An 18,142-nucleotide genomic window follows, 5' to 3' on the forward strand; every position below is an offset into this window, starting at 1 on the left:
CACCACTTCTGTTCAACATAGTACTGACAGTCCTAGCCAGAGCCATCAGCAAGAGAGAAAAAAAAAAGAAAAATAACAAAAAATGACCATACTGACCAAAGTAATCTACAGATTCAAGGCTATTTCTATCAAAATATCAATGTCTTTTTTTAAAAAATGAGAAAAAAAAATCCTAAAATTCATATGGAACCAAAAAAGAGCCCTAATAGCCAAAATTGGAAAATCCAAATTAGAAAATAGAAACTCAAACTACGACTGTTTGCCAATGATATGATTGTATACCCAGAAAACCTTACAGCCTACTCCAAAAGACTACTAGATTTGATATATGAATTCAGCAAAGCGTCAGTTCACAAAATAAATGTGCACAGTTCAGTAGAACTGACACAGACCAACAATGACCAATCTAAGAATCAAATCAAGAACTCAATTCCTTTTACATAACTACAAAAAAAAAATTCATACGAGGATTCTTAACCAAGGAGGCAAAAGATCTCTACAAGGAGAACTAGAAAACACGAAAGAAAGAAATCATAGATGACACAAATGGAAATCTATCTCATACTCATGGACTGGAAAAACCAATATCATGAAAATGACCATACTGACCAAAGCAATCTACAGATTCAAGGCTATTTCTATTAAAATATCAATGTAATTTTTTATAAAATTAGAAAAAAAAATCCTAAAATTCATATGGAACCAAAAAAGAGCCCTAATAGCCAAAGCGATCCTAGTCAAAAAGAACAAATCTGGAGGCATCACATTACCTGACTTCAAATTATACCACAAGGCTGCATTAACCAAAAAAGCATGGTACAAGCAAAATACACAGACCAATGGTTCAGAATAGAGAACCCAGCAATGAAGCCAAATACCCACAAACACCTGATCTTTGACAAAGCACACAAAAACATAAACTGGGGGAAAGATACCATTTTCAATAAATGGCCCTGGAACAAATGGATAGCTGCATGAAGAATGAAACTGAATCCCTATTTCTCACCATATACAAAATTTAACTCAAGATGAATTAAAGACTTAAATGTAAGTCATGAAACCACAAAAATTCTAGAAGAAAATCTAGGGAAAAAGCTCTTCTGTACATTGGCCTAAGCAAAGAATTTGTAACTAGGATCTTGAAATCAAATGCAACAAAAACAAAAATAAATAAATGGGACTTAATTATACTAAACATCTTCTGCACAGCAAAATAAATAATCAACAGAGTAAAATGATAATCCACTGAATAAGAAAAATATTTGCAAACTGTGAGTCTGAAAAAGAACTAATATCCAGAATCTACAAGGAACACAAACAAATCAGTAAGAAATAAACAAATAATCCCAATAAAAGGGGCAAATGACATGAATAAACATTTCTCAAAAGAAAATATACAAATAGCCAACAAACATGAAAAAACGTTCAACATCACTAATCAATGAAATGCAAATTAAAAGCACAATGAGATACTACTTTACTTCAATCAGAATGAACATATGAACATTATTAAAAAGACAAAAAACAACATATATTGACGTGGATGTGGTGAAAAGAGAACACTTACACACTACCTGCGGGAGTGTAAATTAATATAACCTCTATGGAAAATGGTATGGAGATTTCTTAAAGAACTGAAAGTAGATCTATCATTTGATCAATCAATCCCACCAATGGGTATTTACCCAAAACAAATTAAGTCATTATATCAAAAAGACACCTGCACACATATTTTAATTGCAGCACAATTCACAATTGCAAAGTATGAAATCAACCTAAGTGCCTATCAAGTGATGAATGGATAAAGAAAATGTGGTATGTATAGGCAACGGAATACTACTCAACCATAAAAAGAGTGAAATTATTTCTTCTGTAGCAACATGGATGGGACTGAGGCATTATCCTAAGTGAAGAAACTCAGGAATGGTAAACCAAATACTGAATGGCCTCAGGAATGGTAAACCAAATACTGCATGGCCTCACCTATAAATGGGAGCTAAGCTACGGGTATGCAAAGGCATACAGAGTGGTATAATGAACATTGAAGACTTAGAAGCAGGGAGGGTGGCAGAAGGGTGAGGCTTAAAAACTACCTATTAGGTACAATACATACTATTCAGGTGACAGGTACACTCAAATCCCAGACTTTACCGCAATACAATTTATCCACGTAACCAAAACCCCCACATATCCCCAAAGTTATTGCAATAAAAACAAATTACAATGAAAAAATAAATAAAATTCTTTAAAATAAACCAAGGCATCGATATTGGTATTCCAGTATTAATCCAATGCTGTTTGACTTGTTTAAGAAAATAAGAGATAAAAAGCTCTTTTAAATATGGAGGAGAAGGAGGAAAGATAATTCTCAGCAGTTGTGCACATGTTAAGTTTATGAATGACCTAGAACAGAATACGGTATTGACTTGAGATAAGTATTTCCATCACTCTAAACACTGCACTTTGATTTTCCACAATTATTTCACAATGATGTTTTAAAGTCTGTTAGTTGGAGAGAGAGAAGTAGAATGATTTTCAATGTTTTTACAATTTAGTTTCTTAAGTCACCAAGAAGATGAATCCTCTTTAGCTCTATGTGTTTAGGTGATCTGAGACAGTTCAAGAGTTGTAGCTGTCAACAGCCAGGTCATCCCATTTCTTTAGTTAATGAGGTGACTACTCTTATAACATGGATACCCAGAAAAACTAACATCTCTCTGACCGTTGGACTGGAACTGATGACATCAAGTGACAAATAAAGTCATTCTCAGAATAAAGTGTGGGTTATATCACCCAAACCCATCAATTTCTCTCTTACCTAAAATTTTCAAAAAATTATGGCAGCATGTTTTTTTTTTCTAAAATATCCACATAATTGCCTCAATTCTTCACATCATGAGTGTGAAATATTACCTTGTAATTCTTACATTAACTTGTCTTCTTTGTGAACTAACATTCGAATACTTTGTCAAATGTAAGGTAGACAGTGTGGCATTCACAGGTTAAATTAAAATGCAATTAGAGAAAGTAATGGTTCTCACTCTGACAGGAGTAGTGTAATAGAGATGGTACCTTTACCAGAGAGCATTAATTTTTAAAGGGAATTAAAAAAAAAAAAAAAGACTCCTACTTCTCTAGCAATTCTACTGCATTAGTCTTTACCACATTGCTAAACATTGCTTTAGCTTTCTACTTTAATAGTGGCAAACTCTGAGGTCTGACATGAAATAGGCTATTTCATCTGAGATGGTTTAAGCTGGTCTAAGGAGTGACAGGAGAATACAGCAAGCAGTCAGTGCTAATGACAGCATACCATTTTTATAGACTAAAGGTCAAGCAATGAATTTCAATTATAGAGTGTCAAGATGCCCAAATGCTGGTACCTGATAACAAGTCAGAAGCTCACCATTTCGGTAAGCCTCCTGTAGAATTTCAATAAAGCTCTTAGCCCTCAGTACAGCCTTTTTTAATGCTTTTTTTCCTTTGCCAGAAGCCAAGAGATGTAATCTTTTCTAAGCAACTCCATCTATAGCACCCTTCAGCCAGTGTGTTGCAATAGCTAAATGAAGCATGCCTTTCTAACATATGGGCTTCCCCTGTGGTTCATCTTCCAATGTGTTTGGGAGTGACATAGAGAGGAGGCATAGATTTTCATCTGCACCATTTAAATGGAGTTTTCAAAAAACGTATTATTAGCTCAGCAATAGCAAAGGCTCCATGATGACCCGATAAGACCATTTTCCACTCAAATATTTGAACAGGTTGGAATAAAAAAGTAATTGCAAGGGACCACACTACTCATTTCAAATAGAGCATGTGAAGATTTATGTTAAAAAAGCAATAAATATCACTGATTCTATTAAGTTCACTTCCTGTATTGCTTGGGGGAATGCTTAGGAAAGCTAAAATGAGAACAATCAATGTATTCCATCTTTTTATGTTGAAATGAATGACAAATGGGTTGAGTGTTCCATCCAATTATTTAATATTTTTTTAAATTATAATATGCCCCAAAGACAACTTCTGATTTTCCTCTTCAAAGTTGCTTTACCTGTGGTGTTTCTCAACGCAGCTGTTGGAAGTTCCCTTTAGATACTAAGGCCAGTAAAATTGGATTCCTTCTTGATTCACCATTCTACTCTCATGTTCCACAGACTACTCAGTAGGAAATCTTATTGACTCTGGCTTCAAAAAGTAACTAGAACCAAAAAATTTACCCCACTCTCATTGTCACCATCATAGTTCCAAGCACCAGGATAAGCTGCGTGGGTCTGCGCAACTAGCCAACCTCCAGCCTCCTCTGCTTCTATTCTTGTCCCATCCTATCCCTGAATCTTTTCTCAATATAGAAAACTGGATGATTATTTAAATGTTTAAATAAAATCATGTTGTTCCTTTGTTCAGAATCTTACAACAGCTTCTCATTTCACTCACAATAAAAGCCAAATTCTATCAGACCTTACGTAATTTGGCCCCTTTGTTACCCTCTGGTCTCATCTTCTAGTCTTAATCTCACACTCACTTTGCCCCAGCCACTAACACTTTGGCTGCTCTTCAGAAACACTGCATGGATTACTCCTGTCCACTAGGTATCCTCATCATTTTTCAAACATTTTACCTCCTTCAAGTATTGCCCCAAATTACAATGTCACCTTCTTCATGAAGTAATATTTAAAAAGCCTATTAAAAATGGCTGACAATCTCTACCTTCACTTACGTCATGACCAAATCCTGCATTATCTATTTTACCATACAACGTTTATCATGTCCTAATATATAGCTTTCTTATTTTTGTGTTTATGTCTATACCTGCTGTTTTCCTTTGTTAGAATGCAAGCACCATGAGGGCAGGAATTACTGTGTTTTTCTCAATGATGTATCCTGAGCACTTAGAACAATGCCTGTTCCAAGATAGTACTCAAATATTTGTTCAATAGATGAAATGGGCATGATTCTTTATCTGTATACATTTAACCATCCAGAAACTGGTTTACCCCTTGAGTTGAGTTGAATAAAGTATTTTGAAAACATCAATCTGATTACATTCAGATAACGAGGATACCACCACAATCAACCACAATCATTCATTCTTATGGAATATGTGAAAAAGAAGTATTAATTTGGGCATAAGTTCTGAAGTGGGCTTTGTCTTGAGCTAGCAACATAGACATGAAGCACCTTTTCCCCAGTGGGATCCTACCTTCAGCCTCCATAAAAAGAAGATAAGTGGGGGGCAGGGCCAAGATGACTGACGAGAAGCAGCCGCATTCTGAGGCTCCAACTGGAAAAATAAACAAAACAAAAAACACAAAAAAGAAATGTAGTAAGCATGTGAATCCTTCACCGGCAACCAAGATATCCAGGTTCTCTCATCAAAATTGACCAGAAGGCTGGCCTGACTCCCGGAGAGAAGGAAGAACAGGGTGCTGCCACAGCCTACCTGACAGTCACACGGGGAAGGGAAACCTCCTCCCTCCAGCTGGGAAGGCAGTGAGTGAGCGTGCTACCCAGCCGTGGACACTGTGCTTTTTCCACGGAACTATGCAACCCATGGATTGGAAGATTCTTCTCCTGAACCCAAGCCACTGGGGCCTAGCGTCCCAACCCTGGAACATACAGATTCTTATAGCCTCTCAGCTACAATCTGCTTAAGCCTGCTGAATTCCTGCGGGGAGAGACAACAAGCACCAGCTGTGGCTGCCTGATGGCTAAGCAGTTTGAGCTCCTTGGGGGAAGGGGCAGCAGCTAGCATTACTACTGGCAACTGCCAACACACTAAGCTCCCTGGGCGGGGGAAGGGTGGCACTAAATTCTATAGCTCCAGGCTTTTTTTTTTTCTCTTTTGCTGGAGGCAGGGAGGCTGGACAGCTTAGTTCCAAGACTTCTCCCCACAGCCCAACACACTGGCTGTGGCAGACTGCTACCAGAATGCCTTTTCAGGCCTAAACTTGACCCATCCTTCCTCACTGGGTGGGGCTTCCCTGCAGGATCTCCAGTAACTCTAGCCAGAGACTCAGGGACAGAATTCGGATCTCCCTGGGCCTGAGACCCTAGAGAGAGGGGTGGCCGCAGTCTCTGTAGGCCAAACGACTTACCCTCTCCTCCTGTTCTGAGGAATCCAGGCAGCCCAGACAAGTGGGTTTCCCCTCAGTGAAGCACACTATCTCCACCAAGGAACAAAGTGCTTTCTTAAATGGGTCCTGCTCCCTGTGCAACCCAACTGGGTAAGACCCTCCAACAGGGGTTGTCAGACACCCTATGCAGAAGCGATCCTACTGGCATCAGGTTGGTGCCTCTTGAGGACAGAGGTTCCAGAAGAAGGAGCAGGCACCCATTTTTGTGTTTTCTAGCCTCCTTGAGTGACATCTCCAGGCACGGAAGCAAATCAGATGAATAGGGCCTGAAATGAACCCCCAGCAAACTGCAGTGGCCCTATGGAAGAGGGAGCTTACTATTGAAAGAAACAAACAAACAAGCAGAAAGTGACAAGAACATCACCAACAACATAAAAGGCCCCCACAAAAACCCCATCCAAGTGTCAGCAGCCTCAAAGACCAAAACTAGATGAACTCATGAAGATGAGAAAGAATAAACAAAAAATGTTGAAAACCCAAAAGGCCAGAGTGCCTCTTCTCCTTCAAATGATTGCAACGTCTCTCCATCTAGGCCACACAACTGGATGGAGGATCAGATGGACAAATTGGCAGCAGTAGGCTTCAGAAGATGGATAATATAAAACAACCCTGAGCTAAGGGAGCATATTCTAACCCAATGCAAATAAGCTAAGAACCTTGATAAAAGGTTAGAGGGATTGCAAATTAGAATAACTAGTTCAGAGGGGAAGATAAACGACCTGTTAGAGCTGAATAACATAGCACAAGAACTTCGTGAGGCATACACAAGTATCAACAGCCAAATCGACCAAGCACAAGAAAGGGTATCAGAGTTTGAAGACTACCTTACTGAAATAAGACATGCAGACAAGAATAGAGAAAAAAGAATGAAAAGGAATGAACAAAGCCTCCAAGAAATATGGGACTTCATAAAAAGACCGAACCTACAATTGATGGGAATACCAGAAGGAGATGGTGAGAATGGAAACAAGCTGGAAAACACACTTTAGGATATTATCCCGGAGAACTTCCCCAACCCAGCAAATACACCAACATGCAAATTCAGGAAATACAGAAAACACCATTAAGATACTCCATGAGAAGATCAACCCCAAGACACATAATCATCAGATTCTCCAAGGTCACAATGAAGAAAAAACTGTTAAGGGGAGCTGGAGAGAAAGCCCAGGTCACTTAAAAAGGAAGCCTATCAGACTTAACAGCTGACCTCTCAGCAGAAACTCTGCAAGCCAGAAAAGATGGGGGGCCAATATTCAACATTCTTAATGAAAAGAATTTTTAACTTAGAATTTCCTATCCAGCCAAACTAAGCTTCATAAGCGAAGGAGAAACAAAATTTTTTCAAGATAACAAATGCTGAGGGGTTTCCTTACCACCAGGCCTGCCCTGCAAGAGCTCCTGAAAGAAGCACTAAATATGAAAAGGAAAACCTGGTACCAGCCAATGCAAAAACACACCAACATGTATGGACCAATGATACTATGAAGAAACTGCATCAACTAGTGTGCAAAATAACCAAGTAGCATCATGATGACAGGATCAAATTCACACATAACAATACTAACCTTAAATGTAAATGGACTAAATGTCCCAATTAAAAGTCACAGATTGGCAAACTGAGTAGAGTCAAGAACCACTGGTGTGCTGTATTCAGGAGACCCATCTTACATACAAAGACACACACAGGCTCAAACTAAAGGGATGGAGGAAAATTTACCAAGCAAATGGAAAGCAAAAAGCAACAACAACAACAAAAACAACAGGGGTTGCAATCTGAGTCTCTGACAAAATATACTTTAAACAAAGATAAAAAAACAAATAAACAAAAAACAAAGAAGGACACTACACAATGTAATGGTAAAGGGAACAATTTAACAAGAAGAGCTAACTATTCTGACTATATATCCAATAAAGGTGGACCCAGATTCATAAAACAAGTTCTTAGAAACCTACAAAGAGACTTAGATTCCCACACAATAATAGTAGGAGAGTTTAACACCCCATTGTCAGTATTAGACAGATCAATGAGACAGAAAATTAACAAGGATATTCAGTACTTGAACTCAGCTCTGCATCAAGTGGACCTAGTAGATGTCTACAGAACTCTCTACCCCAAATCAACAAAATATACATTCTTCTCAGTGCCACATGGCACATATTCTAAAATTGACCACACAATTGGAAGTAAAACACTCTTTAGCAAAAGCAAAAGAACCGAAATCATAACAAACAGTCTCTTAGACCACAATGCAATCAAATTAGAGCTCAGAGTTAAGAAACTCGCTCAAAACCACATAATTTCATGGAAATTGAACAACCTGCCCCTGAATGACTCCTGGGTAAAGAATGAAGTTAATGCAGAAATTGAGAAGTTATTTGAAAGCAGTGAGAACAAAGAGACAATGTAGCAGAATATCTGGGACACAGCTAAGGCAGTGTTAAGAGGGAAATTTATAGCACTAAATGCCCACATCAGAAAGCTAGAACAATCTCAAATTGACATCCTAACATGACAATTAAAAGAGCTAGAGAGGCAAGAGCAAAGTAATCCAAAAGCTACCAGGAGACAAGAAATAACTAAGAAGAGAGAAAAAATGAAGGAAATAGAGACACGAGAAATCCTCCAAAAAAATCAGAGAATCCAGAAGCTATTTTCCTGAAAAAAATAACAAAATAGATAAACTGTTACCTAGGCTAATACAGAGAGAAGAATCAAATAGACACAATAAATAATGATACAGGGGATATCACCAGTGACCCCACAGAAATACAAACTACCATCAGAGAACACAATAAACACCTCTATGCAAATAAACCAGAAAACCTAGAAGAAATGTATAAATTCCTGGATGCATACACCCTACCAAGACTAAAAGAGAAAAAAAGTTGAATCCCTGAATAGACCAATAACAAGCTCTGAAATTGAGGCAGTAATTAATAGTCTACCAACCAAAACAAGCCCAAGGCCAGATGGATTCACAGCTGAATTCTACCAGAAATACAAAGAGGAGCTGTTACCATTCCTTTTGAAACTATTCCAAACAATTGAAAGAGAGGGACTTCTCCCTAACTCATTTTATGAATGAGTTATGAATGAGAATTATGGCACCACTCTGATACCAAATCCTGGGAGAGACACAACAAAAAAAGAAAACTTCAGACCAATATCCCTGATGAACACTGATGCAAAAATCCTCAATAAAATACTGCCAAACCAAATCCAGCAGCATATCAAAAAACTTATCCACCATGATTCCTGCGATGCAAGGCTGGTTCAACATACGCATATCAATAAACGTAATCCACCACATAAACAGAACCAAAGACAAAAACCACATGATTATCTCAATAGATGCAGAAAAGGCCTTGGATAAAATTCAACATCCTTCATATTAAAAACTCTCAATAAACTAGGTACTGACGGAACATATCTCAAAATAATAAGAGCTATTCATGACAAACCCACAGCCAATATTATATTGAATGGGCAAAAACTGGAACCCTTTGAAAACTGGTACAAGATGAGGATGCCCTCTCTCACTACTCCTATTCAACACAGTATTGGAAATTCTGGCCAGGACCATCAGGCAAGAGAAAGAAATAAAGGGTATTCAAATAGGAAGAGAGGAAGTCAAGTTGTCTCTGTTTGCAGATGACATGATTTTATATTTAGAAAACCCCATCATCTCAGCCCAAAAACTTCTTGAATGGATAAGCAACTTCAACAAAGTCTCAGGATACAAAATCAATATGCAAAATTCACAAGCATTACTTTACACCAACATTAGGCAATCAGAGAGCCAAATCATGAATGAATTCCCATTCACAATTACTACAAAAAGAATAAAATACCTAGGAATACAGCTAAGAAGGGATGTGAAGGACCTCTTCAAGGAGAACTTCAAACCACTGCGCAAGGAAATAAGAGATGATACAAACAAATGGAAAAACATTCCATCTTCATGGATAGGAAGAATCAATATCATGAAAATGGATATACTGCCCAAAGTAATTTATAGATTCAATGCTATTCCGATCAAACTACCTTTGGCATTCTTCACAGAATTTTAAAAAAACTATTTTAAATTTCATGTGGAATCAAGACTCTGTTAGCCAATACAATCCTAAGCAAAAAAGAACAAAGCTGGAGCCATCATGCTACCTGACTTCAAACTATACTACAAGGATATAGTAACCAAATCAGCATGGTACTGGTACCAAAACAGACACATAGACCAATGGAGCAGACAGAACAGAGACCTCAGAAATAGCACCACACATCTACAACCATCTGATCTTCAACAAACCTGACAAAAACAAACAATGGGGAAAGGATCTCCTATTCAGTAAATGGTGCTGGGAAAACTGGCTGGCCAAATGCAAAAAACTGAAACTGGACCCCTTTGTTACACCTTATACAAAAATTAACCAAGGTGGATTAAAGACTTGAATGTAAAACTCAAGACCATAAAAACCCAAGAAGAAAACCTAGGCAATACATAGGCATGGGCAAAGACTTCATGACAAAAACACCAAAAGCAATTGCAACAAAAGCCAAAATTGACAAAAGGAAACTAATTAAACTAAAGAGCTTCTGCATAGCAAAAGAGACTATCATCAGAGTGAACAGGCAACCTACAGAATGGGAGAAAAATTTTGCAATCTACCCATCTGACAAAGGTCTAATAGCCAGCATTTCGAAGGAACTTAAACATATTTACAAGAAAAAAAAAACCCATCAAAAAGTGGGCAAAGGATATAAACAGACACTTCTCAAAAGAAGACATTTACACAGCCAACAAACATATGGAAAAAAGCTCAACATCACTGATCATCAGAAAAATGCAAATCAAAACTACAATGAGATACCATCTCACGCCAGTCAAAATAGCAATTATTACAAAGTCAGGAAGCAGTACATGCTGGCGAGGGTGTGGAGAAATAGGTATGCTTTTACACTGTTGGTGGGAATGTAAATTAGTTCAACCATTGTAGAAGACAGTATGTCAATTCCTTAAGGATCTAGAACCAGAAATACCATCTGACCCATTAGTGGGTGTATATCCAAAGGAATATAAATCATTCTACTGTAAAGATACATGCACACGTATATTTATTGCAGCACTATTTACAATAGCAAAGAAATGGAACCAACCCAAATGCCCATCAATGATAGACTGGATAAAGAAAATGTGGTACATATACACCATGGAATACTATGCAGCCATTAATAGGAATGAGATCATGTCCTTTGCAGGGACATGGATGAAGCTGGAAGCCATCATCCTCAGCAAAGTAACACAGAAATAGAAAACCAAACACCAAATGTTCTCACTCATAAGTGGGAGTTGAACATTGAAAACAAGAACACAGAGAGGGGAACAACACACACCAGGGTCTGTTGCGGGGTAGGGGTTGAGGACAGGGAACTTAAGAGTATGGGTCAATAGGTGCAGCAAACCAGGATGGCACATGTATACCTATGTAACAAACCTTCGTGTTCTGCACATGTATCCCATTTTTTTAGAAGAACTAAAGAAAAAAAAGGAGATAATGGAACTGTAGAAATTCTGTTCTATAATTGACATGAACATGCAATTTAAACTTTTGATTCCACAGCAGCCTATCAGAAAGGACAAGTAGGGATTGTGATGCTCATTTCTAAAATATTTTATAATTTATTTAATTTTCTTAAGAAAGAAGTTACGCAATTTTTCAAGGTCACAAAATCAGTCTTGAAAAAAATATATGTAGTGTCCCAATTCCAAATACACAGGCTTTCTCTGGTGTAATGTGATGATACTGTCATATCCAACAGTCATATGCAGCAGTTAATGTCTTCATTGTATTCTGACAATCTTAGTTCCATAGATTTTATTGGATGCTAGATATTTTGAATTAAAAACTGTAGACGCCATGAACAATACTACACACTTCAAAAAAGACTTTTTTATTTTTATTTTTTCCTGGCTGGCAGAGAGAACCAGTTGATTCTCTTGCTGCTGCTGTGGGTTTGTTTTGGCTTTGTTCAGGCTGGTCTGTTTCCATTTTCTCTCTATTCTTAAGTTGTAGTCACCATGTTCTTGTTACATTTGCAGGGCTTTAATGCCAACCTTCCTCTTCTCATCGACAACTGAATGCTAACATTTCTGTTAAGTTCTTTGGTCTTCCAGATGCTGGTTTATTCTGGGTTACCTGGTCTTGTCTCATGCTGGAGCAGGTTTGGAATTGGCCAGTTCCTCAAGAAGATACTATACACAGAATTTTTGCCTCACTTCTTTCCAGTTCTCTTCTATCAGAGATGTTGCAACTATACCCAGTTTATTTGGCATTTTGGAATTCTATTCTCTGTTTCCTCAGTAACAAGACTGAGCTTTCTCCTTGAGTTTCATTGCACTTTGCAGTAAACTGGCACGAAACCTCATGGAAAGGATGGGGTGAGTGTAGAGCTTACCCATGTATTTACTTTTTCACAACATTTCAGTCTCTCAAGGCCTGCCTGCTGTCATTGTTCTATCATGTGTTTAGGCAAGTTTGTTTTCAAAATTAAGTTGTATGTAGTACATAGTTAATTCCAGTGTTAGGGTTATTTCAATTCAAATTGCTTACTAATGGCCAGCTTTGGAAATCCAGTTCTTCCTGATTGTATTCTCCTTGAAATTACTAATTATGATCTCTCTATTTCAATGGTGCTTACTGTTTGGGCTCTTGATCTTTTCTTACCTCAATTTAGAAACCATGCTCATTAAAGAATTTTGAGATCAAATCTGTTTCACAGACCCTCCAACTCTATGTGTATATCTTAACTATTAAACCCATCTCAACGTTAGTTTATTTCTAGATAAGGAAGTTATGTCACAACAAAATAAAACAGAGCAAAACCTCATCTTTTCACGTTATTTTTAAACATTTTTTGTAAAGTGTGTTATTAGGGAACTCTGCTTGCTGACTCATATTTTCGGTATTATCTCGGCAATTTTAACATCTAACTTTTACTGCAGGTACAATAGCAAACTTCAACAATGAGCCTGGCATTGTGTGATTGATTTGCGTGCATTGCCAATTTTATCTGCGTCTCAGTGTTTTGAGTCTCACTATTAGCATTTTTTAGAGTCCCAGTTTCCAAAATGCAAATTATAATTATGAATATTAATAGTTTTAGAAACTAGATATCTATCGTGTTTCCTATATAATCTTTGGCTTTTAAAAGCCCAAAGATCTATTTTGTGGTCGAGACGTAACAGTCTCAGTCAAAAATCTATGTATAAATATTTCCTTTCATTCCCAAATTATTATATAACTTTTGCTTTTTCCATACTACCTATATCTTGAATTTGGAAATTTGATTTTTTTTGTCTAAGGTTTAGCAAAAATATTGTGTAATAGATATAGTCCCGTAGATATTCTAAACATACTTGTATGCATATAAGACCTCTTCATTAATGGAGAGTTTATATGAACATATTTTTCTGAGAAAGGCTGGGACTTTAAATTTGATAGATCTCTACTATATGCTGCAGAAGAAAACTGGAAGATTTGCTGAGGATTTTAATATTTCATTCAAATGATGAATTTTCTGGTTTGTGGTGAAAGATTAAAAACTAGCGTCTTTACTCTGTCTGGCTGAAATCTTACAATTAAAATTAGAAAAATAGTTTCTCATGTTCTAGTCAGGCTATCTGCTTTCAAATCTCAAATGCCTACAACACACACACATGCACACACACACACACACAGTTATAGGTACTTGGGCACAGATATGTTCATTATAAGAATATTTTTAAAATACAGTTTAAAATGTGGATATGAACTAATGATCAATAGCAGGTAAATGGATGAATAAATCATGTTTCCTCAACAGGATGGATGAGTATCAACTAATAAAAATATATAAATAAAAGACAAATAAAAATTATAAAGTCTGCAATAACATGAAAACTAATACAAAACAACAGAGTTAAACATACATTTATGTTGATTGTAGCTATGGATATACATGTATGCACCTGAAAAGGTTGATTTTCCCATATTAAAATCACAAATAACTATTGTAATAAGCTGATGGGATTAATTTGCTTTAATGGGTAAGTCTCTTGACCTTTTAAGCTTTATTTTCTTCACATGTATCTGAAAGAAAATTATTCCTCGCCTTTCTAGTTCTAGATGTTATTGTGAAGATGGTAAGAAGCAGTGGAGATGTTAAGAGTTTAGTTAACAATTAAGTGTTAGGAAGCTATCAACTTGAAAGATAAGTGTTCAAAGAAGCGTCACTATTAAACTAACCAACCAACCAACATTCTGACTTGTTATTTCCTTTACAGCTAACACATAGTCTTGATGTTTTACATCATTTATGTTTTGGGAGGGAACTTTAAACAGTTGTTTTGCTGGAATTATTTTTAGATTTAGGACAAGGATTTATAATGAATAATAAGATGAATACAGCTAATTTTCTATTTTCATTCTTTATATAACTTTTCATTATTTTAGACTAATTCTTCTTAAATTTGGGATATCTGCACTAAGATCTCATGAAGACTTTATGGAAATGCAGATTTCTGTGCCTCTTCCAAGTTGTATGGAATCAGAATCTCATGATCAAGCCTGATAATCTGTATTTCTGAGAAGTTCCTTGAGTAATTCCTGGAAGTGTTTTCCTTTGTGAACCAACATAAAATGCAATATGCTGAGGTGTTGATATGCAAAATAAAAAACTTAAAGTTTTTATCATCAAGAGTCTCACAGTACAGGAGATGGACAATAATTTAATGAATACTACAAAGTGATGAGCCCATCAGAAGATGAGGAGGAGTGAACCAGGGAGTGAAGTAAGCCGTGACTGACATTCCTGACAGTGCAATCTCATGCTTTCCGAAGCGCTTGATTGAGGGTGTTTGTAGGGCTACAGAACATGGTGAACTTGGACGGTAAGAAAAGTACTTTCCGAATTGTCTCATTTTCTGGATTTTGATTTTAGATTCTGGAAATCTGGATTTTCGATTTTCTGCTTAAGACCAAGAGGGCATTGAAGAAATAGAGGAACAGACTTTCTTGATTAAGAGAGATAAATGGTTTTCTGATTAGGTTCATTTATTGGGGGTAGGGGTTGGGAAGGGAATCAAGACATCCTTAGAAATAGAGCAAGAATAAAAATGTTGATGACTATCCCATCAGGCCCTGAAATAGAGAGTAAGACAACTCGCAGTTGCAGCTTAAGGAGAAAACAAATGCAATAATGTATGCAGAGTGGTTCCTGTTTTTTTCTTATTATCCTTTATTTGTTACAGGGTTTATAGTGATACTCTCTCTTTCACTCGTGAAACTGATACGCTGTGTATTCTCTCTCTTTTCTTGTCTGTTAGGCAACAGTTTTTTCAATTTTACTTATGTTTCTTTCATAAAACAGAACATCAATTCATTGATTTTCTCTACTGTTTTCCCATTTTCAGTTTCAGATATTTTTGCTTTTATCTTCATTATTTTTTTTTCCTTCTGCTGCTTTGAGTTTATTTTGCTTCTGTTGTGCTGGGACCTTCAGGTGAGAGCCTAGAGTTTGTTTCGAGGCTTCCTCTTTTCTAATGTATGCATTTGGTATAATAAACTTCCCTTTCAAGACAGTTTTAGTTGTGATCCTCAAGTTTTTATGTACTGCATTTTTATTTTCATTCAGTTCATTGCTCTTGTTTTTTACAGTTTCCCTCGGGACTTCTTCCTTTACCCATGGATTATTTTGAAGTGTGTTGTTAGTTTCCAAGGGTCCATGGATTATTTGAAGTGTGTTGTTTACTTTCCAAGGATTTAGAGATGTTCCTATCTTTCTATTATTAGTTTCTAGTTTGATTTCACTGTGTGTCAAATATTAGTAACATTGCATGTCATTTCAGTTCTTTTAAATTTGTTGGATGGGGTTTTATGTAATAAATGTGGTCTACTCTAAAATACCTTCCAAGAAAAGTTTAAAAACATGTCTGTTTTGTTGTTGGGTGGAGTGTTCTACGAATGGCAATTAGAGCCTATTGATTGATGTTGTAGTTGACTTATTCTGTATCCTTGCTAATTTTCTATCTAGTTGTTTTATTAATTATAAAGATAGAAGTGTCGAAGTCTCTCATTACAATAGTTAATTTGTTTATTTCTCCTTTAAGTTATGTCAGTTTTTTTTTTTTTTTTTTTTTTAAATATGTTGTAACTCTGTCACCTGGTGTATGAACATTTAGGATTGTTATATCTTCTTGAGACACTAATCATTTATCATTATATAATTTTCCTCTGTTTCTTCTCAAGTCTACTTTATCTGATATTGATATAGCCACCCCCTGCTTTCTTTTGAAAGCATTGTAGGTTGACAGTTTTCCCCCTGAAAATTGATGTGCTACTTTCTTTTGGCCTTCACAGTTTCCAGTGAGAAATCTATTGTCATTTGAATTGTTCCCCCAAATGCAAGTTGTTTGCTGCCTTCAATATTTTCATTTGGTTTGCCCTTAGTTTTCACAAGTTTGGGTATGATGTATCTTTGTGTGGTTCTTGGTGGGGGTGGGGTTATGCTGTCTAGAGTTTATTCAGTTTCTTAAATCTGTGGGTGTATATATTTTGTCAAGTTTGGAAATTTTGGTGCCACTATGATTTTTTTTGAGTATACTGCTAGTGATATCCTCTGTTCAGATGACCTGAAACACATATGGATGTGGTATGATTATCAATGGACAGTGGGGAATATCCTGACTCTTTACTCAATCTCCTCTGATACCACCTCAATGGGGAGAATGGGTTGCACCATTACTGCCAGGTGGGAGTCAAAGTCTAGGCTATTACTGCTGGGCAATGGGGAAAACTCTGAAACTTTCTCAAATTTCTCTGCAGAAAGGTTAGAGCATCTTCTTTCAACCTGGAAAGGATGGAAGTCTAGGCTCTTCACTCTACCTTTGTTGGTGGGGTTGGGGGTGGAGTCACAGAGTGTGTGCATGGGTTTGTGTGCATATGAGTTATTTGGCTGCAGTGGGACAGTTATTACTGAATGTTTTCTGTCTTCCTTGGCTGCCTCTTTCCTGGTCTTTTTACTGGAAAGGGTAGATTTTTTTTTTTAGATAGTATTTTGTCTATGTATTGACATTTCCAGATTACCTGCATCTTCATTTCCATTTCTGGAATTTATTGAGCAAAAATAAAATCAGGAAACTCACCACCATGTCATTCCTTAAGTCCTGAAATCCCTAGTCTTTGTCTTCTTCCTTTCAGCTTTCAGAATCTTTTCACATTTGTTTTAAATATAAGCTGTAGGGTGAATGTTTATAATTAGTGGGAGGAATAGGGCAAAGTACATCTCTTCCATCTTTCCAGAATTAGAAGGTCACACATTTTGTTTTTACATTTGGAATCCCCAGATATCAAGCTATTCCACTAGCCCACACTTTTTGCTAATGCTCGTCTTCTTACTCTGATCCCAGCAAAGTCTCTCTATCAATGGTAGGAACTCTTCCTTCTGCCAGTAGTTTGAATAGCCATTCACTCCTAGGTATGGGGCAAAGGTTAACTGAGATAACATACCTGAACAGTCAAGCTGAAGTCAACATGAGACGAATGTTTTAAGCTATGCTAAGGACATTTGTATTCTCCCTAGATAAGTTATGTTGGTCCACCAGGTATTTTTACACAGGAGAATCTAATATCAAATCACTGTTTAGACAGCTAGGCGTTGATAAGATAGTTATTCTAAGCTTCAAGTATTGGGTGATGAAAATCACTTAGGTATTTCAAGACACTCATGAGAAAAGATTTAGTTTCCACAGAGCCCACAAAAGCACAACAAAAACAAAATGTGAACATCAAAGTTTATCCTGCTCATTTAATTATTAATAATGCACCAGGTGATAGTGATGTCCACAATCCATTTGGAAAACATTTTTAGAAGAATAAGTATACACATTTATTTCCTATATAGTTGGATGTATAATTATTGAGCGGTTTTGAAGCTGCGTTGGCCAATACTTAGGATCACCTACACTTTCACG

The 18,142-nt window shown here is 36.7% G+C and overlaps 1 long non-coding RNA gene across 1 annotated transcript in view; it reads right to left on the minus strand.

Moving 5' to 3' along the window:
- LOC108540056 (uncharacterized) overlaps positions 1-18,142 on the minus strand; it is a 159,176-nt gene that overhangs the window by 75,316 nt on the left and 65,718 nt on the right. Inside the window, exon 3 of the long non-coding RNA XR_001888571.1 lies at positions 5,201-5,281. This is a non-coding gene — a long non-coding RNA (uncharacterized LOC108540056). The remainder of the gene's footprint in view (positions 1-5,200; positions 5,282-18,142) is intronic.

This window comes from Rhinopithecus bieti, unplaced genomic scaffold (assembly GCF_001698545.2).
Source record: "Rhinopithecus bieti isolate Rb0 unplaced genomic scaffold, ASM169854v2 scaffold_18285, whole genome shotgun sequence".
NCBI classification, from domain to species: domain Eukaryota; kingdom Metazoa; phylum Chordata; class Mammalia; order Primates; family Cercopithecidae; genus Rhinopithecus; species Rhinopithecus bieti.